The sequence below is a fragment of the Ciconia boyciana genome, chromosome 2 (assembly GCF_034638445.1).
Source record: "Ciconia boyciana chromosome 2, ASM3463844v1, whole genome shotgun sequence".
Classification (NCBI taxonomy): Eukaryota; Metazoa; Chordata; class Aves; order Ciconiiformes; family Ciconiidae; genus Ciconia; species Ciconia boyciana.
Window position 1 is genome coordinate 43,096,575 of NC_132935.1, and position 23,534 is coordinate 43,120,108.

Here is a 23,534-nt window from a genome sequence, read left to right on the forward strand (position 1 = left end):
TGAGACAAAGCTAAAATAATATTTTGACATACATATCTATATAAACAGGCAAAGAAGAGAAACAAGTTAATCCCCAGTGTAACCATCAAAACTCAAATATTACTGTAGTGGAAAAGTATGCAACAAGCACGTTACTGTGAGATTTCCTCAAACTTATTCTCATTTAAGTCAAACCCTCAAATTTTCCAAGGGTGCACTTCTATCAGAGCAAGATAACAGAGCTATATAGTTTATCAGCCATGATTAGAGCACAGGACTAAAAATTACTTTCTGGGAAGGCAGACCCATTCTGAGCAGCACAACTGCATCGTACAAGCTCAGACGCGAGTTTGCCATGCTCCATTTTTAGAGAGATTAATGGGTGGTGGTGGGGAAGAACAAAATATTATTGCTGAAAGGTTTCAGAACCTCACTCCACTTGGCTTAGAAGCTGTCTCGTAATTCCCAGTCTTAAGCACGTTTAGGGACAATAACGGCATTTAGTCCTTCATCCTCTTGGGCAACTAGGAAAAAGTCACACCTCTTTCAGCCTCTTTTCTAGGCTTTAAAGACCAAGCCTTCTCAGTCTTTTCCATTTCCACTGGTTATCCTAGGGGCCCTTCTCCATATCTGTTTCAGTTTGAACTCATCCCTCAGTTTTGAAGTCATCAATTCAGTTTTGAACTCATCCATTTCAGTTTTGAACTCATCAAGACAGGTGGCTGGAGTTGGTCAGGTGTACCAAGATGACTTTCAGCAATGCCTTCCAGCAAATAGTATTAATGTTTCTTCCATCTACAGAAATATGTCGCCCAATAAATTCCAGAAATTAATTTATTATTTTCATACTTTCATCACACTAGCCTTTTATAATCATCTTGTGATCTGTTAGGACAACCAAATTTGTCTCATTTTGCATAATGACAAACGGTTGTCATCGCAGACTTCTGTATCTCCAGTGGCATGACCTTACACCCTGATATTAAATTTCTCCCCGTTATTTTGCCAGACCATTCTTTCTGCACAATATTCTCAGCCACCTGCATGTTTCTAATGCCTCCTAATATCACAAGGGGACTCCTATTTTTTCATTGCAAATTAAAATATTAAAAAAAAGTCTCAACATAATGCTAATGTAATGTTAGGCAACAGAGAGTGGTCTTGCCAAGAATTTGGGGAAGTGCAGCAGGCAGGCACCACTACCCCATTCAGCTGCCTTCACAATTCCTTCCTTAGCAATTGCGACCAAGACAAATTCTAATTTGTCCATGCTACCTCAGATTATTTTTAAGGTTTTCCTGTATCAGTTACAGAAAGTATCACCCTATCACCTTCATGCTCTCCAACACTTGCATTCCTACTACAATTATAAATCTGTCACGTTTCTACTTCCTCTGCAACATTCAGTTTTAAGCCCTGCACCAGTATTTCTGCTCCTCCTCTTCAGAGCCCAGATTCCTGGCGTTAGAGCACAAATATCTCAGTCCAACTAAACCAATCTGGGTTGGCAAAACCCTTTCTTGGACTCATTACCAAGCTGACTACTGTTCTCATTGACATTCTCGACACCCATTCTTCCACCCTTTGGTGTCCTGTTTTCCTTTCCCACATTGGCCTGCGTATTGAAATCAGGGGTAGGACTCTGCAACATTCATAACTCAAGTCCGCTTCCTAATTTAAACATTTTTTTAAAGCAAAATTCAAGTTAGAACAGGGAAAAAAGGTGTGCTGCAATCCAACTATAGTGGAAGTGGACTGTGTATTACATCATACAGCAAAAATCCCCGAACAGCTAAGATAAGAACAGGAAATTTTTGGTGAGATAAAATACCTGGCATTGCTGTATTGATGCTGTATTGATGTGTTTCTGGGAAAGGCAGACCCGTTCTGAGCAGCACAATTGCATCATACAAGGAAAAACCTTTTCTCCTATACTGCCCCCATTTTTTTAATTTTTTTTTTTTTTTTACTTACTAGACCAGGCATTTTAGCTATGCAATAACCCACATGAATTAACACATTGCTATACTAAATGGAAAATAAGTGACTTAAGTTATCACATCTCAAACTTCCAAGTATGAAGTGATCCAGTACAGTTATATAGAAATCAGGTGTGGTCAGGCGAGGTTTGAGGAGTATGTACTTCCCTCCGCAGCCTTTGAAATAGGAGTGATTTGGTAAAACTAACTGTAGCAGTTCGGGTAAAGAGTTTTCTATATTCAAATGATACTAATCCACAGCCCAAACTTTGCCTCTCTTGCCTTTAAGTCTCTGGAGAAAGGATAAGTTTATTCAGTGCTCAGCTAAATGATACACGATCTTTGTTGGAACTCATAAATGATAGCAAAACATATATAATAAATACCATTATAGTTGATGACATGAAAGATAGCTCTAACAGGGGTGGGGGGCCTTGACCAAGAAAGAAGCATCTTCTATTTTTCTATAAATCCACCACAGTTTTTGCCTGGATTCGTTAAAAGCTTGGTCTCATGCAGGAATTTTGGCAGCGGTAAAAAAAAATAAAATAAAATAAAATAAAATAAAATAAAAAAAAATCAAAAAGAAACACTGAAAATAACTAATGTAATCGTGGTAGTATAATAATGTTATAATGCTTGCAAAAGGATGAAATTAAAATTCTGAAACAAAACATTACATTGAAATGAAGCGGAATATAATTTATACAAACTACTGATCCTTGTTTATTCAATTGAAGAAAAATACCAAAACACAAGGAAGTTAATCCACAAAAGATTGTAATTTTGTTAACATTGCATAATAGACTTTATATATTATGAAAATGTTCCAGATTCATGTACTCAGTATTTTTGGCACTAATTTTAAACCAAGTCTTACATTAAGCTAACATCTGTTTTCTGACCTTATAACACTTGCTTCATTTTATTACAATAATTTGCCTCAACTGAATCCTCCAGAATTTTGAATCAGTATCAACAATGAATTAATTCACTTTGCCAGCCCTCAGGCAACCACATCTTCCATTTCCTCAACTTTTTTCCACTGTACTGTATCTTTTGAAGATAGGGGAAAAGGTCGAATAACATCTTAATTTGACATAACAGAATAAATACTTCTATCACATTCTTCAAAAGGATCATATGAAATGGAACAGAGAAAAACTGTACCAACATGTTAACCAACTTAAAGGGAAGGTTCCCAAAATACTTTACAGACTTTAAAGTGTCATGCAAACTATAAGGAAAAATGTCATTTTCTTTACTGGTAAAAAACCTCAGTAATGACAAACAGCAGCTCCATATAACCAAACCTCCATTTCCAGATGAAAATTTGGCCAAACCACTACATTGAAGAGGATCGACATTTTTCCTAAGTATTAGGAAGTGTCCCACTCCAGCTAGCAAACCCCAAGGACTATGTCTACATTCCAAGCTGAGTGGATCTATGACTCACATACAATTTTTTCAGCTTTAAATTGATGACTTTGGCCAATAATGGCAGTGTGCTAAAGTTTCAGTAGTCTAATATTTGCCCTGAGCTTTATAAATGTCTACCAGCAGTATAAGGATCCTTCTCCCCTCCCTTTTTAATGACTAGAGCAATCACTGTGGCATAGGAAAATGAGAAACTACCCATCAAAACGACAAGGTGTTGGAGTGAGGTCCAGGTGTAGCCCAAATGACGGCATCCTCATAACAAGTGACGCGACAGAAGGGCAGAAGGACAAGCTTCACACAGTTTCTTTGGAGAACACAGATCTGGGACCTATCCTTCTTCACTCCCAACAGTACTTACCGAGCTCCTCACTCTCCCCTTCTCCTTTGCCACACACCCACACGCTTTGCCTCCCCAAACAAGGCGTACCTGAGAGGCATGCAACAAGGCTTTCTATGTCAGTCCAAAAGGCCTGGTTCATACACACGGTGGTTTTACTCAGGTGGTGATTTCAACGTACCCATCCATGTACTTGAAACCAAAGGCACAGCCACACAAATGACACTAACAAGTGGCCCTGCATGAGCTACTGCGCAGTATCCAATGTCTGCATTTACTGCATGATACATGAAAGAGAAATGAGACTTAGCTTCTCCTTGTTTCACTGAGCCTCAGAAGACAACATGGGATGAAGTGAGCAGCTTGCTAACTGTCGTGGTTTAGCCCCAGACGGCAACTAAGCACCACGCAGCCGCTCGCTCACTCCCCCCCGGTGGGATGGGGGAGAGAATCGGAAGAGCAAAAGTAAGAAAACTCGAGGGTTGAGATAAAGACAGTTTAATAGGTAAAGCAAAAGCCACGTGCGCGAGCAAAGCGAAGCACGGAATTAATTCACTCCTTCCCATGGGCAGGCCGGTGTTCAGCCATCTCCAGGAAAGCAGGGCTCCATCACGCGTAGTGGTTACTTGGGAAGACAAACACCATCACTCCAAATGTCCCCCCTTCCTTCTTCTTCCCCAGCTTTATATACTGAGCATGACATCATATGGTACTGAATAGCCCTTTGGTCAGTTTGGATCAACTGTCCTGGCTGTGCCCCCTCCCAGCTTCTTCTGCACCTGGAAGAGCACGGGAAGCTGAAAAGTCCTTGACTAGTGCAGCAACAACTAAAACATCTCTGTATTATCAACACTGTTTTCAGCACAAATCCAAAACATAGCCCCATACCAGCCACTATAAAGAAAATTAACTCTATCTCAGCTGAAACCAGGACACTAACGTTTAGCGAGTTTGGGGAAAATTAAGGTGTCTCTTTAGTATCATCACCAGGCTGTACCCCAGCCAGCTCTTCAACTGAAGTTTGTCACTCTGTCCGCACCCTCCAGAAGGCACAGGAAGGTACATTTGCAGGTAGCAGCTGATACTTGAAACCTTCATCTCATTCAAGTAAGGCAGCCTAATGCTCAACCTCCACATGCCTGAACGAATGTATTGACAGGACATTTGTTAGGGAGAATCATTAATCGCTACTATGACTAAGGGGAGAAGATGGTTATTATGAATATGGCCTTCAACTAGCTAAAGATGTTGTTGGCAATAAAGAGTCTTTTGCAGATGTGATCTCTTGCTTTGAGATGTGCCTGTAATTCATACCCATTGCTATACTGTAAACAGAACTCAAAGATCATGAAATTACCACAACGTGTCAATGAAAACATGATGGAGGACAGAAACTCACAGCCAACAAGCCCTGATGAAGATTTTGAGGGTGGCCTCATAGAAAGTATAGCACTTCTTTGGGTTTATCTTCTGATAAACACTTCTTTTTAATAGAAGTGTTTAATAAACACTTCTTTCACTGTGTTTAATAAAAGGGGGAAAGGGGGAGCAGATCATTAGTGCAGATTAGCTTTTGTTCTCTCAAATTCAGGTAACCATATCCCCATGGCATAAATAAATTATTATGAACCTTACCTGGCTTTATGCATTCTACAATCTGCTTTCAACAAGGATTAAGATAGTTATGACTGAATTAGTCCAGAATGACTTCTGCGTCAATGGATCCTTACTCTGTACTACCCTGATCATTTTGTACCTCATGCTACTTTGCACCACGCTGCATTTACCATCCTGCTCCATTGGTCAGAGAGCTTCTTCATCTGCTGTCACCTCCACGATTAAATGCTGACACGTACTGATGACCAAACTTGCAACTTAAATATAGCATTCTTGTTATAATAGCATCATATTATGCCTTGGGCACCTGTCTAAAGCACTGAATTTCACAAAAGAAAACCAAGATTTTTTTCACCCTCTTCAAACACCAGCATATAGTTCAGTTGCAAAAAAATAGTTACTTCTCCAGCAGACTGTTTTGTGTTTCATTAGCTGTACAGCATTAGATGTACACAGAGGAACCCTCCTGAAACACAGGCCATTGTACTGGGGTATGTAATACTGGTTTTAAGAATGAACTCTAAGCTCAGATGAAAATTTAGGGTTAAACCATTCATGCTGATGTGGGCTAACACTCTTACCCAGAGTCCAGTTCCTCCTGGAAGTTTGCAAACCTTGGACAAGTTTTCTTAAGTTGCAAGAGGAAGTTGCAAGAGTTCTCAAAAAAAATCAGACAGTGTCGAATCCAGTGCCAGTAAATTACACTAGCAGAAATGAAGTTTTGTGCTATTTAATCTTTACAGGGGTACTAGAAGAACATTCAGCACTAACTGTGTAAGTATTCCAGTGAGGAACCACCTCATCTTGTTCTCACTGATCTAAGTAGCAGAACCTCCCTTAACTTCAAGGGTGTAAGATTGTACTCCAGGTTCTGGCACTTCACAGAGGTCTATTTATAACTCGTTTATTTTACTTAATTTTAAACTTTGTGTTAATTATATTCCTTTGAGGGCATGAATCTAAACCAGGCATGTTCCGGTTGATTTCTCGCCCAGCTCAGTAAACTCCTCTAAGCAACTGTTGCAATTCGGGATATGTGTGGGGGCACCAAAGGATATTGTCTGAACCAACAGTTTGCTGCAGATATAATAAATAGAACTAAAAGAGCTATATCATGAGCAATTTTTGGAGGTTTTTAGATTAAGTCCTTGAGATCAGGGTTTTTTGAATAGATAGGAGTACGCTCTGCATAAGCCTGCCAAACATATCCTGAATTGACACTGAGTCAGGTCTGAAAGCCTGGCATGTAAAGACAGAAGCAGACTTTAACCAAGGTCTTGTGAAACTACATGCTCAAGCTGGGGTGACAGTAAGAGTGTAAAAGGAAATACATCACTGAATGAACATGGAGTAAGAATTCACATCCAAATTGCTAAACATGCTTTTCACATTTGTTGCACACGAGCATGAATAACAAGTTTCTCTAAAGTTAACCAAAATTAAAAATATTTTACATTCTTTCCATTGTCAGAGAGGAGTGAGAGTGGGAATCTGGAAACCCTCTTTTGAGGGAGGGTTGTGAATCGCTGGTGTGACGGTTCACTTGATTGCTCCTGCTTCAAACGTTCTAAGGAAGAACTGGAGACCTTGGATTTTAAACACACGTATGTCTTTGCAGATGATCTTTCTCAAGGGCAAGAATGAACACAGAGTTCCCCAAGTCACTGGGACAGCAGCTATGCAAAAATATTAACTTGATTAAAGTTCTTTTATATTTGAGAGAAGTTATTCTACACTAAACAAGTTCTGAGTGGAGGACTGACTTGAAGAAGCAGGTTGCATTTGCTCGATATGTTAATTTATTTCATTTTCAGAAACCGATTAATACTTTGCTGCTACTGTTTTGACTTTGCCTTAACATTACTTGTTTTCTCTCTCTAAAAACAACCAACATTGCTGTATTCACAATGTATCGTTACTGGATTGCACAGCATTTAGTATTTTCTGTTGTTTCTAGTCCTGCTTAATGGTCAAGAGCCTTGCAATTGATAGCAGATGAAAACCTAGCAGTTACAACCATAGCCAGTTCCACTGAGCTAGGCTCTCATCCTGTAAGTGACTGCACACAACTTGCAGGAACTCTACAGACTTTGAGAGACTCAGACCAGGAATTTCTAAACAAAGTGCAGGTCACGGACCTTAATGAGTAGGGCAGCATGCATGATAATCTTGGCAGATTTAGACTCACAGTAAACTGGAGGGCCATGACAAGAATTATTTCCACATTCATACTGCAGACTGCAAGAATTTTACAGCACTCTTATTATGACCATATTGGCCGCTCATTAAAGTTTATAATATTTGTACTTTCAAATATCAAATATATAGCTCATAGGCAGGCCACATGATTACACTGTACCTAACAAAAACATCTTAGACTGTGCACAAGCCCGATTGTTTACATGGGACTTTAGCGCTCACGGCCCACGCAGCTAACTTTCCAAGCAAGAAGTAAGAATAAATCAGAGTTCACAATGGTTACCCACGTTTGTTTCGGGAGAACTGTAATGAGTCCACAATGAACTTACATTTGAATTCCACAGAATTAAGCGTTGTGCAAAGAAGATGCTTTAAAAACCAGTAAGACTGCTTCATCGTTAGGCACGCATAGGAAGTTCTCAGGACAACAAAAACCATATGAGAAAAGGTGTAGGAGAGGAGGCTGAAATCCCCGAGAAGTCAGAATTGGGGTTGATGCTGAGAAATAAATGAAGAGGGAAGACTGCAGAAGCAGAGAGATAAAAGGAGAAAAACCAGTCAAATAAGAATGCAAAGGATGATAACTAATGGGGTAGAGGCAATTACAGTCCCTAGCAAAGTACATAATCTCAATCAGTATGACAAGATACAGAATATGTAATAAACATAATATAGTCACATCGCTGAAACTGTATTCTCTGCTCAAAGGAGAAATTACTTTCCTGCGTCATACCATACCAAGCATCTTGATATCTTTGCTTTTATTGCAGGAGCAAGGAAAAGGACTTTTCACCCATCTAAACCTAGCAGAAGACTGCCATTGTTCATAGTCAAATACATTACAGAAGAGAATACTGTTCTGATCTCTGATTCAAATAAGCTATGCAAATGCTGGATTTTTCATTTCCTGACACTTGTAGCCAATGCCCTCAAACTTGCTCAAATGCTCCATTGAGAGCAGAAACATCTCACCTGAAGCACCTTTTTCCCACTTGTTCACTCCACCAGGCAAATCTTTTTTCTACTGGTGCCGGCTCTGCTGAAGTTGGTTCTTCAAAACTTGCACTGCCTTCCCAAAGCTAAATTTCTTAAGTTTCACTTTCTGTGGGGACAGAGCATATGGGGCATGTCGACACCGAGGAGCACAGCACGGAAATCCTGGAACAAGAGCTGTTGCATTAGCACCACACCCCCACAATACCAAGCCTTGGTTTCTTCTTCACAGGCCAGCTCACATGCCAATAAATCCACGCTCTGCTTCCCTGAACCAGGTAGAATTACAAGTAGGGTCAATGCTGGCCCAGAAACCTTTTACATGTGCCACTACACAGCATAGAAAAACTCCCTCATACAAGAGAAATGAAATTTGACCAGAGAAGGTCAAAGCAACATCGCAGAATGGCAGACAAAGGGGTAGCAGACAATCCATGCTGACCATCTTCACAATACAAACTAACTTGTTTCAAGCCAGGTTGAGGTCACCATTTTAAATCAGATGTGGTAAACAGTGGTAGTTGGCTCTAAAGATAGATCACACCTAAACATAATACGTGCTCTAGATAGAAGAGTCTTGCTGGCCATCTATAGAAGTACAAAGCTGCCCTTTAAGGAGGCACAGGCTTCCTAAAACACTGTGAAGACCATGTCAGTACTGCCAGGCTGGTACTCCATTGGACTTCACACCTCTTCGAGAGGTTGGGGGCACATATTTCTGCGTGCATATTCCCTGATAAGGTAGCACAAGTAGATTACAAATGATAATTAGATTATAAAGGTGCTGAGACTTATTTTTCTGGAAGGGGAAAAAGAAAAGTTGCTGCACAGAGATCTAAATCAAGAGATGAAATAAACAGCTTATACCACTGACAGTCCTGAAGACAAAGCTGGAGAGAAAGAAACAACAGAATGATGTTGGGGAAATAAAAGAATGATGGGAGAACAAAAAAGGAAACAGCGGTAGGAAGGGAGTACTGCTCCAGCAGGATAAAGACTGAAACGTGGCTTTTTCCAGGAAACTGGGGAGCAAACGCCAAAACAAACAGCACATTATTACTAATGAAGACATCTGAAGCAGTGTGGCTCTAAGACTTTTTCAGACACACTGGTAAGCGTCATGGCAAAGGGACAGGAACTGCTACCAAGGAAATTTAGTGGGAGATTTTCAGAAGAGGCAAGCTCTCCTGGTCAGGCCTAGTGGCAGTACTGCTGTCCACCGCCTGCCTAGCAGAAAGCATCGATCAGGCCATCTACATCCCAAGAGAAACTGGCTTAGCAGTCACCTCAATATGGGCCGGTGCTTCTCCACTGGTGCCAGGACAGCTGCTGCAATCTCTCTCGCAGTCAGTGCAAGTACAGCTGGAAATCAGTGGCAGAGCAAAGATCTCGCAAGACAGAAAAAGGAAGACAAAGTGCCACGCCAGCAGTACAGCAGCAGAGTTGCTTAAAAGGCAGGTTTTCCTACACCCCTCATGGGCTGCAATGCTTCTCTCTAGCCCTTGCGTAGTTTAGCAGACCTTTTGCAATGGTAGGTCTGTAGTTACAACAATATACTTTGAATCCTATTTCCATGCTCTGCTACGCCATAACAGCACATTCAAATGACTCTTGCAATGTATTTTGAACAAGTGGAACCCAGAACATCCAACATAGGATTTCCTCTTTCTCCTGCCCATGCCCTTCCTGTGTGTTTACCAAAAGCTTTCACTTCCTCAGCGGTGCTGACACCAGCTCTGGCCATCACTTAACTCTGCTCTCCAGCCCTCATCCACTCACACCTGAATCACAGCTACCCTAGAGCATTCAGCACTTACTGAAGAGGTTTAGAAATCCCATCGAGACACATGGTAAGGCTGGGGTTGCCCTGGAGAAAACCATTTTCTGTCCACTGGATCTAATGAACGTAAGCCTCATGATGCTGGCAAGGGATCCTTGAGCAGGCAATTTCAATAAATGCAATAGATGCACTACTATCCAGATCTCTTCCTACTCAGTTGAAACTACCGGGAAATATTTTCTTTGTCTGAATAGAGTAAAACTTAGTCATAGGTCAGACCTATTGACTTATAAATATGTTATAATTATGTAGGAATTCACTCAAACATATTCTTTTACCTTTTAATATTAATTTTGTTCTAAGCCACAGTCATACATGGAAAGAACAAACCTGCTTGGCAGCCAAATATACTTCCGCACTAAATCCTGCAATACCATATTGTTTCAGTTTATGCCCAAGAAAAACCTTGAATAAGATTTAATAAAAAAAGATCAAACAGGTTTGTATACACCTATCTGCACAAACTAATGAAGGAAGCATGAAAAGCAAAGCAATATATGATAGATGCCACATCAGAAAGCCCACTTAACAGACTATGTTTTTGTTGATGAACTTCCTGAAACGGCTTTCTGTTAAACCAACAAAGGAGTAGTTCAGAACACGTCCCAGAGGGAGTCCATCCCTCCAAACTTTTATCATGTCCAGACTTCCAGTAGCCCTCTAAAATAGAGAAAACTGCAGAAAATGCCATTCCAGAAGAGTAGCTGCATCCCATACTTCAACCCCTGTGGTGAGCTATCGTGTTTCGCAGTTTAAGATCACACAACTTGCTATCACAGACAATTTCAAGAAATGGCTTGGTCGCAAGAACATGCACAGTAAAAAGCAGACCTTTGCAAACTAAAGTAGCAAATTCTACAACATATCAACCACAATTTAGACAGGAAGAAGTAGCCTCACGCTACACGCAGCAGAGACCATAGAGGAAGAACAACACATTGTTCAGACTGTTTATCATTTCAGTCCTTTGAACTGAAGAAGTAAGATAGTATGCTGCGCAAACACAGGAACCAATTGTAGATACTTAAGATGCCAGCAGTTTGAAAAAGATAGACAATGCTGATCTAAGGGACAGCAAATACTGGCCGGAATGGTGCTGGTCTACCCTTTTTCCCCCAGAGAAATGAGATCTACCCATTCCCCCCTTCACCTTTCCCTGGTCTCCTCCTCCTTCTCTCCCCAGCAAAGCGTTACTGTCAAAATACCGCCTCTCTTCTGACGTTCAGCTGACAAAAATAACTATTCTATTTACCTCTATGAGTAGTTCTTTAAGGTGCACAACAAATACAAGTATCTCATAAATATTTGGAGGAAATGCTTCCAACACAAGATGAATTCTGCCTTTGCATTTTGTTCCATGAACCCACATTTTCAGGAAAGATGCCGAACACGACCGTGAATGGTTCAGCCTCGGAAATTACAGCATTTAATGACAATGTCAACAGGAAATGTATTTGAATCAGGCAAAAATAAATATGAAAGCACAGACCTTTCCATCCTTCCCTGAAGGAAAATTAAGTTTAAACTAGGAACAGTCACACTAAGGACAATTACATTGTATTTGCCCTTTATTAACAGAAGCTGATTTCTTTGAGAAGGTACCATTACTGTTTACAGTATGGCAGTCTCCTTCTCCTTGTATGCTTCACTAAAGAGTGTTTTCATACGAATATAATTTTACATTTTTTTATCTACATAGTTTCCTGTGGCATGGCTCGGCAAGTCTGGAAGCCTTTCTCTCTATACCATCTCTAGCACTCCTACACCATCATGAAAGAGGGGACACAAATAAATGGGAGGAATAGGAAGTAGGAATATGATCAGCAGGAGAAAAATCCTAATTCTCAGCTGGGCAACTGATTCTCCTACAGAATGAACGTGTTCTTCTTAGAGACAGAAATCCTATAGGGCTAAAATAACAATAAATTTTACTTAACAGAGTCATGTGGTTTGGTGTAATTATTTACACACTCGGCTCCATAGCTTCAGAAGGAAGCTACTGCACACAAAGCTCACACAACCCTCAGGATCCCCGGCCAACGGATTCTCCTCCCATCCCTTGCACTAGCACGTGAGAGCTGACATCCTCCAGGGATCACTGGTGCTGCAGAAACACCTCGGTGTACAGCCATGCTACCAGAGCAGAGTGCTAGGAATCCTAGTCTACACCTGATGCCCACCCCATGCCTTTATTTATGTATTTACTCCTCATCTGCTTGTTTTCTGTGTTCATTCAGTTTTGCAAAGGGCTCCCTGAACCCCAAAGAGTAAAACTGGCTCTACAGTTCCCTGGACACAAGACATAAAGTCACTCAGTCACTCAGAATATGCATATATGGAAAGGAGGAAAGACCTCACCCCCTCCCCAGATCACTTAGCCCTTTGAGAAAAATAAAAATTGGTTCATGGTCAAGATGTTTCCATCCAAAAACCTCAAAGATGCCCATTAAGATTCCAAATAACATGCAAAGTACAGATAGGAAAACATCCCCTTTTTGTGACAGAAATGGAATCGCATCTGAGATTAAATACTGCAGTTCTTTTTTTCTGCAGTTCTTATATTCAGCTTTCCTGAATAGCTACAGAAAGGTCAAATGCTGCTCTCTGATGTGCACAAGAAGGGCCAGATGTAGCATCTCTGGTCTTGTGAGCCACCCCGCTGAAGATCAGCTACTAAGCTGAGCCAGGAAGACCTTGGACCTTTTTCATTGCCCGTTTTAGGAATTGCTTCCCGCAACACTTGCTGTTCTGTGATGCCATTTATCTTACAAGAGCCAACAAGGCCATAGGAATATAGCTCACTACAATTACATAGATAAAATGGTGGGGGAAGTATTATGAAAGAGTTACTTATACATTCATAAATACTTACATATTCATAAATACATGCGAGAAAGAATTTCACATTTATGGAAACTCTCTCAAAAGGGTAACATTAAAAACCAGAATATTAAACGTCTTAAAGGCAAGGGGGTTTAACTTCATATGCGAAAGTTTCATAATTCATTGCATTGTCAGGAGAAGTCTTTGTGCAACTCCACTGGTCAAGGAACTTATAAGGAAAGGCCTAAGTCTTACCTTGTCCCCTGTATAATTATATAGGAAAAACCCCTTATGTACTCAAAAAAACTACAGGAGAGAAGTAGAAAAACTTCAAGTCAGCCAGCTACTGTACAAACAAAGATGAACATTCTACACCAGTACAGTTAAAAAAAAATATATCTCAACAGCACACAATTAAAATAGATCTTCATGTCATTAAATCAAGAATTCTTTTCTAACTAGTCTGTAGCTCACAAAGCTGAAATGGAGAAAGAAAAAAGCTATTAATCTCAGAAGAGATCCATAGCATGAGACATCTGTTGATCTCAGAGTTCATTAATTTTAATCCTTGCCCAAGATTTCATAACATCCTATTAACAGTATCTAACTGATTTCTAGCCTGTGGCTACTTTTTCAGAGAAAACTATTTGATTTTTTCTCATCCATACTCAGTGCTGTTGGTGGTACCTATTATAAAGATTACAAAGGCCCAACACATAAAAGATAAGTAACACCTACTCTATAATCAGTACCAGGTTGGAAAAAATTCACACAAACACAATTTGACTATCCCTTCGGTAAAACTGAGCTACATTTTCCCAACACAGCTTCACAATTTCCCAACAAAAATCTTCCTTTTTTTTTAATAACTCTCTAGTGATACTATGAGGCGTGCAGACTTATCTACCTGGCACTCACACATTACAGATACTTGCAACTAACGTTAAGATTTCTAAATTACAAGTGTCTTCCAGGTACTTTATGGGATCAAGCTAAAAAATGTAATTTCCAATTTGTGTTACGATGAGCTAAAATACGTTAAGATTGGTCAGACTGTTTCTTTTTTTCAAAGGTGGGAATGAAAGGCAAGAGATGGGATATTGATCTGGGGTTTCAGATGAAAAAACAGAATAAAGAACTCAACCTTTGTGCTCCCTATGTATATCCACAGTAATGTGATCTGGCTAAACAAGTTTTAAGTGTTAATCTCTTTGGTCTTTAGTGCCAACAGAGGAGAGCGAAGCAGCAAGATGAGTTCTTGCAAACCCATGCACTGCAAACACATAAAAGATGCAGTCGCAACAGAAACTCTTAACTGCTTTACGGAAGGTATGGCATCAACTAGGGACAATCTAGCTTGACTTTCAGATCCTAAATTAAAACTGGAAGGAGAAAACCCCTCAAGACCATTCCTTAGGCATACAGTTCCATTACAATAGTAGTCAGCAAAGAAACACCATGCACCAAACATCACACTACCATTTTCTCGTCTTTCTTTTAAGCTAAAGCACATTTGAACATACAGTTAAGAGAAAGCAGCTTTAACTCGGAAGACGCTCCAGGAATTACTCTCCCAGAAAAAAGCAGTGTAGGAAGGAATACCCAGGGGCCACATTGTCTCTCCCGAGTCAAGGCTATCGCCTTGGCTTGCAACACGGGCTGCAGACTTTGATCAGCTAATTTCACACGCTTTCCGGCACGAAACGGCCAGAAGGCACCCGAGCCCTCAAGATCACAGCAGAAGCCGGGCAAAGCGGCAGGAGGTAAATAATGCTTTTGAGAATGATTTTTTGGTTTTTCCAATGCCGTATTTCCTTTAAGACCCCATCCAGTCCTACCGGGAAGGTCAGGCGGCAGCAGCAGCACCTCCTCCGGGAGGCAGAAGCCAGGGCAAGCCGCCCCGGAAAGCACCTTGTACCCGCCGTGCCGTGCCGTGCCGTGCCGTGCCGTGCCGTGCCGTGCCGGGGCGGGGGCACGGAGGCAGCCCCGCCGGGCACCCTCCCGCTCCCGCCCGGTGCACCCCGGCGGGAGAAGCCGGGAGAGCCGGGGCTGCTCCCCCCGCCGCCGGCCGCTGCCGCCCGGCGGGGTGACGGGCGAAGGCACTTACTTTCCCGGCTGCGAAAGTTGAGCGGCAGCGAGCGAACTCCACGGTTACCGCCGGGGCGCCGAGCGGGGTATCCCGGGGCGGCGGGGCGGGCCTCGGTCTGCCTGCGGTGCGGTGCGGGGCGCGGCGCCGCTGTCCCGCCGGCCGGGAGAGGGGGCAGCCGGCGGAGGAACCTCGCACGGGCGCCGGCGGTTGGCTCGCAGCCCCTCGGCTCACTTCCTGGTGCCGGTTAGATTTGCATGCGGGGCTGCGAGGGGAGAGCGGGGCGAGGGAGGGAAAGGCTGGCGGCGGGGAGCGGGCGGCCCCTGCCACCGGCCCCTGCCGCCGGCCCCGGCGGCTCTCGGCGGGGAGGCGCAGCTCCTCCGGCGGAGCCGCGGAACGCTGAGCGCGGGAGGCTGTGGCAGGGACGAGGTGGAGCGGGAGCTGTGGAAGAGGCGTGGGGGGTGCCTCTGCCGGGCTGCCGCAGGGCCGCGGAGCTGCTGCGCTCCCCGAGGGAGTGCCCCTGTGCCCCAGAGCAAACTTGGCGAGGCGAGCTACCTGCCTTAAAAGTTACGACTATGTAAAACCGTGTTAGTCTGAGAGGCAGAACAGAAAAGGCTGTCTTGTTTCACCAACAGCCTTAAAAACCATCATGACCTTCTCCAAAGCTCAACTGTAGCAACTTCTAAGGTCCGTTGGAGGCTGGGTTGGAAGCAAACAAAGAACAAGTAAGGTTATCTTTTCATTTATTGCACTTATGTTTTTTTTTTTAAGAATTCTTTACTAGCCTGTTGAAAAGTGAAGTAAGATCTCATAGGTCAGCAAAACAGGAAATACGAATGTGTGGACATAACACGCAGAGGATGCAGCTGAAAAGCTCTATGAGAACTGGAGTCAAGGTGTCATGTGTGTACTGCAGACCATCTGGAGGAGTTTGGGTCATGGAGATTTCAAAGGCAGAATTTAAAAAAAAAAGACGCTTAAGCTTTGCACATGAAGTGTTGAAGACAGTGGAACAAGTTTGGGGAACAGAGTGGTACAAGATGCTCAAAGGTATCTCTGTACCCTTTCTTGAAGTCCACCAATAAGGCCTAACACACTGAGTTGGAGCAGACTGAGGAGCTGGCGAGGATTCCCAGCAGACCATCCAAATGGCTGGAAATGGCTCAGTGCAGCTCACACGCTACGGGTTTAAGAGAAGAACGTGATTCACGTCAGTAGGACTTACAGATCCTTGGCACCGATAGAGAGGCCTGCCACGCACGGTCATGCGCAACTGACACGATCACTTCACTGTAGTATGAGCTGCAGTCCTGTCTCGAGGCCGTGACTCCGGCACACAGGCCACTACCTCGATCCTGTAGAAGACTCAGTCCGTAGAAGCAGTCAGGCCATAATCTGCCACATTTCTAAATCAGTCCCAGATGTCCCTGGACATTTGTAGAGCTCTGGAAAGCAAAGGCCAATAGTTGCTTGTCTTCTTTGAATTATATCATCAATGATTCAGATAATGTCATGTGCTCACTATAAGACCAGCCTTTAAAAATATTGTAGGGTGAGACAGTAAGGAATTCCTTCAAGTTCTATTAATAAAATGTTGGTAAATGTTTTCTCCCTTCCCCAAACTTATTTAAAAGTGTTTAAAAAGAAAGAAAAAAAACGACAAAACAACCTTTTCCCCTATGAAAAGTTCATACAAAAAGGAAATATCTGATTTAATTTACATTGTCTTTGGGTTTGGGGATCTTTTTTTTGTTGGAAATTTGGATTCCAAAAGTTTATGCAAAATGAGCTACTTCTGTTTGGAATTGCTGTCACTGAGGGTCAAGAGAATGTACTGGTCATGCCTCATCTTTCCACTTTTCTCTATAGGATAAGTATTTCCATCTTGTATCTTTCTTCTTGGAGAGGAGAAATGGTGCGCAGATCCCACATCTGTCTTGGCCTCCCTCCTTTCCTCCCTATTTCTTCTGTCCATTATCAACTATTCTGGTGGGTTTAAAATTCACCTTCTCCTGTCAAAACATTAGTGTAAATAAAACAAAATTTAGTTTATAAATGCATAATAGAGTCTAGCAGTCTAGTAAAATACAATCTTACCTATAATGTAAATAATTTGGAAAAATAAAAAAAGTGCTGAATTACCCTTAATAGGCTGCTGTGCAACATTAGATTGAGGAGGTATAGCACAACCTCATCAGTTCTGCCCTGAAAAACCTAATATGAAGAAGGGTTGGAGTAGAATATATACACTGTGCTTTATAAGAAGAAAAAACAAAGACAGGTTGTTAGTATCATTGGAAGTAAGTCACAGTTTTATGCATCCTCGCTCCCACTAATAAAAGGAATATGTACAAAATCTAGCTTAGAAAGCGTAAGCAGAAAAGGAACTCTCCCTCATTATATATTCTAAATATACATATATTTCCCCAAGAGGGGAAAAAAAAGCTGGTTCCAGCCTCCCTATGTCTCTAGATCTACTGTTAGCCACATGTTTTAAATGTCTTTGTGTATAGATCAAGAAAGAAACTTCAAGCCTGTCACTGAAGTGGAAGTCCTTGCACAAAGGACTGTGAGCCACGTTAGCCAGCTAGCATTCATGCTCAGCAATTGATTTTTCCGCTTTGGGCCAACTTGACTCCCAGACTATTTCTCTACTGCTGAATTAAGCATGGCTGCAAGACAGTGCTCCAGTACTGAGGCCAGCTGGCGCTGTCAGAGTCCATGTCTGTGCTGTTAAATCCTCTTGGCATCCAGAACACGGGGACTACACCAAACCGATGTTTGAATACTCCCTGGCCAGGTTAACTTCCAGATCAGCTCTGGAAATTTTTTGAGAGTGGTAAGTGGCCTGGGCCAGGGATCAATCCAGCAGTTTGTCAGTAGACTCAGAGGACTGTCCAAGGAAAGTTTCCTTGGGCACCGTTAATTACTGACCTATACGTAGCCCTGTAGACTCCAGACCAATCCAGCCACGCACCCGTGTAGGCAGCTGGTGATCGTTGTTTGGATTGCGCCTGGGAGTATGAAGTGGCACAAACTGTGGGGGACAGGGGCTCTGGGCAGTAAATCAAACTTTGTCACAGGCAGTGAAAACAGACAGCAGACTTCACTCTATGTTTTTATATATTCCTTAATCTCATCGTTGCTGAGTACTTTCTACAGTATGCTTGAACCCAAAAGCAGAGCAGTAATAGAAGAATACTAGTTAGTCACGAAAGCGTAAGTGGCACAGCCAGAGCAGTAATTTGAGAGAGATCCCAAGGAACACTTGGGTTCATTCAATTAAAAAAAAGCAGGGAAAAGATCACTTTGTTCAAAAATAGGTTTGCAAGGATTTAAACTCTTCATAGAAGAACAGGGAAAGAGAGAGCAAAGATACAGGTAAAACTAAAATGTTAAGACTTCTGGCTTTTTGAATGAGCCAGTGTTTTGGAAACTCATTCTCTATTTGTTGACACAGTAAAATGTCTTCTCTCTAGAAATTCCAGCATTTACATGGTCATCTCTTGCATTGTTTTCCTGTATTTTATTTCTTCTTCAAGGGATTATCATTAAGTAGTTAAAGTCCAAATTGTTAACCTGCTTTGTAATAATGTAGCAATTTTTAAACAAGTAGTGAAGGATGGATTATAAAAAATGAGATCCAAGTCACATGCTCATTCCTCACAGTGTTGTTGGAGAAAAAAACCCCAAAACCCCAGAAAATAAAAGCAGTATGTTTTGGCATTCATTTTGCATTGCTTCCTTTCTTATTGTTACCTACGATTTTAGAGAAAGCCATATTGGCCTATGTAGGAAGAATATTTACAAATTTTATTCTAAGAAAATGTGCTTTTCATGTGATAAAGACGGTTTGCCTTTGGTTGTTTGTTCAAAGAAAAAGAATATAGGAAAGAAATGTTACTTTCAATTATGAAGCAACAAGTTAATACACTGTTATGTGTGGATATTCATCAGTTCCTGTTCTTGTTTCCAGTTTGGAGCCTGGGAAAGTAAGTTTTGTGACACTAAAGAGAAATGAAAACAAAAAAAATCCCAATTTTTAATTGTAGTTCCATTGGGATTATTTGAAATGTATCACACATTAATTTACAATCTTGACTAATTTTATGGCTAAAATTTTGGAAATTATTTTAAAACACTCTGGGGAATAATGCACAGATCCCTCTATTGACTCAACTTGCATTTGACCTGCCGTTTAGGCTAACACTACACATACTCAGTAGGTTAAATGAGGGAAAGCTGGCATCTTTCCTGTAGACAGTGGTCTGCCTAATGCACAGCCGCTTACATTTAATTACACTGATATTTTCTGGCCATAAATCCTAAATTCACTCTTTTTTATATCATCTTGTTAATTCTAATTCCCATGAAGGAGCCATAATAATACAGCACATAGAAAAAGTGTTTGCCTTGAGATACGCTAATTCTAAAAGTTAAGAAAAAGCTGCTGCTTCTTTGTCTTTGCTGATTTTAAATATTTTATTCACCTGCCATTACCTGTTTTTATACACAGGAATCCTTCCCATTTTGTTTCCACTTGTTTCATGGCTGAGAGTGGAAAAATTGGTGGTTAGCGAATCAAAACGTGTCCAACACTGGAAGACAGTTTGAGAACCGGTTGCAATGAGCTACGTTGTGTTGGTGGCACGGCACTGCTGCATATCCTGATGGAGACTGAAAATGGCCTACATGCGTCCTACAGAATATCCCGATTGCCTTTCTGTAGAAATGACAGCTCAAATAAAGGGTCGTCTTGGTTCTCATGAATATCATCTTACTCACAGAGCCAAGAAAAGCAGCCAAACTGATGGGTTCTTCACAGCTCATTCAGGTAGGCAATAGTAAGGGTGAGCTGGCAAACAAGTGGTTCCAGGAGCCCTTTACTTTCAAAGATTTGTGGCCATTTGCAGATATTCTTATTGGTCTCAAGAGGCTGCCCACACTATTAAAGAATATGTTTAATTTATGCTTAATTTAGTACACAGTTCTGTGATCACTAATATTTAATTACCTGAAAGAACAGATTTGAGGTAATTCAGGAGCAGGTGTATGTTCCTTTCAAATTAGCAAGATTACACAGTGGTGACATATTTGTTTGTTTGCTGCCTTGTATTCCAAGCATTACACCCAGTATCACCAGCCTGGATGGGTGTCCAGCCTGCATCTTGCCTGTCCTGCACCACATGAATTGTTAGTTCAGAAGCAACATGGTGTTTCTGGAAGCAGCTTCCAGAATGGGCTGCTGTCGAAGTGTAGCTTTCCTTTTCCAAGATCAGCCAGTTGCTACAGAAAATTTCCTCACAGAGAGGCACTGTACCATCATTAGCATCTCTGCTGTGCAAGAGCAACGCAGTGTTCAAGCTGCTCTTGAACAGCTGCAGCAGCAGTAGGAAGGCAGTCCCGTTCCTGGTCACAGTCGTACAGCAGTTTGCATCAAGTGCAGCTTTCATTTTCCTCTGGTACAGTGCCGAGCATCAGGCAACATATGTGGACATTGAATTAATGAAGTCAGAGCTGGTAGCATTGATGAAAACATTTGGTACCAATTAAAGTTATCAACCCCCTCCCCTTGTTGCACAGGGTTTGTGAGAAGTAGCTCTTATCTGGGACAGAAGATAGTTATCATCAGAGTGCGGCTGAGCATCAAGAAGATTGCCTTGGTTATATGAAACCTGAGAGCACCTAACTTTTGCTGGTACATTACCCATCAGCCTGGGCTTAGGAAGGTGACAGGTACTTGTGTGAGTTAGGAGTGACATCTGCCACCCATAAAGTTCTCAGCCTGCACCCTCTGTGGACACAGAGGATGTGTTGGAAGGCTGTGCTACTTGTAACAGCAACATGGTAGGGTGATCTCTTTATTCCCTGTCTCCTGACCTGGCACAATTTTCCATCAGCAGGAATCCCAGGAGTAGCCGTCATGGATCAGTACAGATACATTACTGCTGTCAGCTCAGGCTGGCTGGTCTGGCAAGGCATATGGCCCTCACATCTTTCATATCTCCTGGCCATCTGATGCTGTGCAGCCATGCCAAGTACAAACCTGCTGCTGAGCCCATTTGGAGCGATGGAGTTGCTGAATCACCCTAATACTGGATGAACCTGCTTACCTCATCTTGCATTTAGTAGCAACCTAGCTGTTGCTAGAACCTCTTGCATTACCACCTCAGGTAGGGCTTCAAAATGGCTGTGCAATGGGTCTAAAAGGTTGCTGGAGGGCTACTAAACTGCCCTCTGAACCAGGCTGCTGTTTGCTTGCAGTGTCATTCACAAAAACCCCGAGAGCCCAAAGAGCAGATGGTGGCAGGGTAGGAGTACAACAAGTGGAACTACAGCCAGTCCCTCCACCAGCTGCAGCTTGCTCATTTCCTGTGAAAACTGGGAGGGTCACATTGTCAGGGACAACCTGACTAATTGTTTTCTGCCGAGTGGTTGACAGCTGTTTGCTGTAACTTGAAATCTTGCATGTGTCGGACATGAGCAGTAAATCAGCTTTTCTCTGACTTTCCTGTTCCCAGTTGCTGTTTCCCCCTGAAGCCCTTTGTATCCCGTTCTTGGAGCCAGGCCCTACTGGCTTTGAAATCCCAGCTGCGCCGTCCCATGTCCCATCCGTTGCAGCTCTGCAGCTCTTTGCCCCAGGCTTTGAAATGTTTGAAATTTCAACCCTTAACATCTCTGATGCCATCCAGCCCTGCTGTGAAATCCCCCAAATAAGGCTCTCAGCTGGAAACAAATGAAAAGTAGGAAGTGATTGAAAAACAAAGGCAAAAAGAAAATCAAAACTTGAACAAAGCTGGACACAGCAGCTCTTTCCAGACATACCTGAAGTGTGGAAGATGGGCACTGCCCAAGTTCTTGTCTGGGATTAGGTTGTAGCAAGAACCTCATACAGTGTCTCCTGCTGGCAATGCCTGCTCTATTAGGAATTGTTCCTTAGCAGCTGCTGAGCCTTGGGTACATTTTCTGGTGTGGAGGTGTTTAGGACAGGATATGAAAGGGTCAGGAAGGGTAAGTCTGAGGTAGCAGGAGCTTCTGAGGGAGTAGGAATTACTGATGTTCATTATGGCCACTACTGACCTCCTCTGAGAGCACTTGTGATCTCAAAGCAGCTGTGTTTGTCACCTGGCTCCTCTGTTTGGATGTCCTAGGATACTTTATTTAGTCCAGGACAGAATCTGTTCTTCCTTATCTTCACAATCACCTCTTTTCTGCATCTACACATTTGCTGCCACAGAACTGCCCAGCCTCTTGGCTGTCATGCACACCCTGTACTTGCTGTTCTGTTTTCTGCCACAGTCAGCAGAATTGGTTTAGTAAGAAAATAAAAATAATCCTTGTTCTTTCCTTAGCTAGACACGTTGTTAACATTTCCAAAAGTTATCTGAAGGTCTACACGAGCAGCTTCTGCCCTGCCTGGATCAGCTCAACCATTGACAGCTTCCATGTGCATATTTGTTGGATAGGTTGCTCCTAAACCGTGAAGGCTGTGGATTGGAGTCAGTGAGGGATGGCAAACCTATGTTAGTGGTAGACTTCGGGGAAAGGAGACCTCCTAGGATGAGTGGAAGCATATACATTTCTGAAGGATGCATGGCATGATCTACTGCCTTTGAGATAGAAAATACGTGGACTTGCAACAAGGTGGAGGGAAGTGAAGGTAGATTTCTCCACTGGTGAAACCTCCTCTTTACAGACAAGCCTATGTCTTGATAATGTGGCAAGTGGCTCTTTCCAAGGGAGGGGACTGCTGAGGATAAGAGAGCAATACTGGGACATCACAGACCTGGAAGGCTTGCAGGAGTATGACATGCAGTTCAACCTGACACAAAGTATGGTGGTGCAGGGGTCAGAGGGACACTCTAGGCGGTAATGGGGAGGTACCATATGGCACAAGCCGGGGACAAACCAAGGCAGAAGCCTCTGGCACAAACTTAGGGGCATGCAAGAGTTAGGGAGCAGCATTCCTCACATACTAGTTAGTTTGTTAGTAAAGCACTTGGGACCAGAATGAATGCCTAAAAAATTCTAAGATAACCCAGGAAAAGGAAAAAAAAGCCTTCTTGGAGCATTTGGGATAGATGGTGCTTTTGGCTACCAAGAGAATTTCATTTCTCCTTGGCTGTCTTTTCCATGTGGGCAGGTTTTTTGCTCAAACTTGTCCTCTACCTTAAAGGGAGTGACCTCAGGTAGAACAAAGGGAAATCCTAGATTCTTTGCCATGGACTCCCTTTTCTTCTC

The 23,534-nt window shown here is 42.4% G+C and overlaps 1 protein-coding gene and 1 long non-coding RNA gene across 6 annotated transcripts in view; one reads left to right on the forward strand and one right to left on the reverse strand.

Moving 5' to 3' along the window:
• The window catches only part of LYN (LYN proto-oncogene, Src family tyrosine kinase), a 55,549-nt gene extending 40,102 nt beyond the window's left edge, over positions 1-15,447 (reverse strand). For 2 of the 3 annotated variants that reach the window (XM_072852465.1, XM_072852463.1), the window contains exon 1: positions 15,315-15,447. The gene's annotated coding sequence lies outside the window, so the exon portion shown is untranslated. Of the gene's footprint in view, positions 1-11,636; positions 11,772-15,314 lie in introns of those variants that run through there. The other variant, XM_072852464.1, reaches the window with a different exon arrangement.
• Positions 15,399-21,771, forward strand: LOC140647640 (uncharacterized). Of its 3 annotated transcripts, XR_012040887.1 has the most exons (4): positions 15,399-15,539; positions 15,929-16,018; positions 19,810-20,127; positions 21,194-21,771. It is a non-coding gene; the product is annotated as an uncharacterized lncRNA (long non-coding RNA). The 3 variants fall into 3 exon arrangements; XR_012040885.1 differs by lacking the exon at positions 15,399-15,539 and having other exon boundaries at positions 15,546-16,018; XR_012040886.1 differs by lacking the exon at positions 15,399-15,539 and having other exon boundaries at positions 15,546-16,018; positions 21,197-21,771.
• Positions 21,772-23,534: the final 1,763 nt, after the last annotated feature.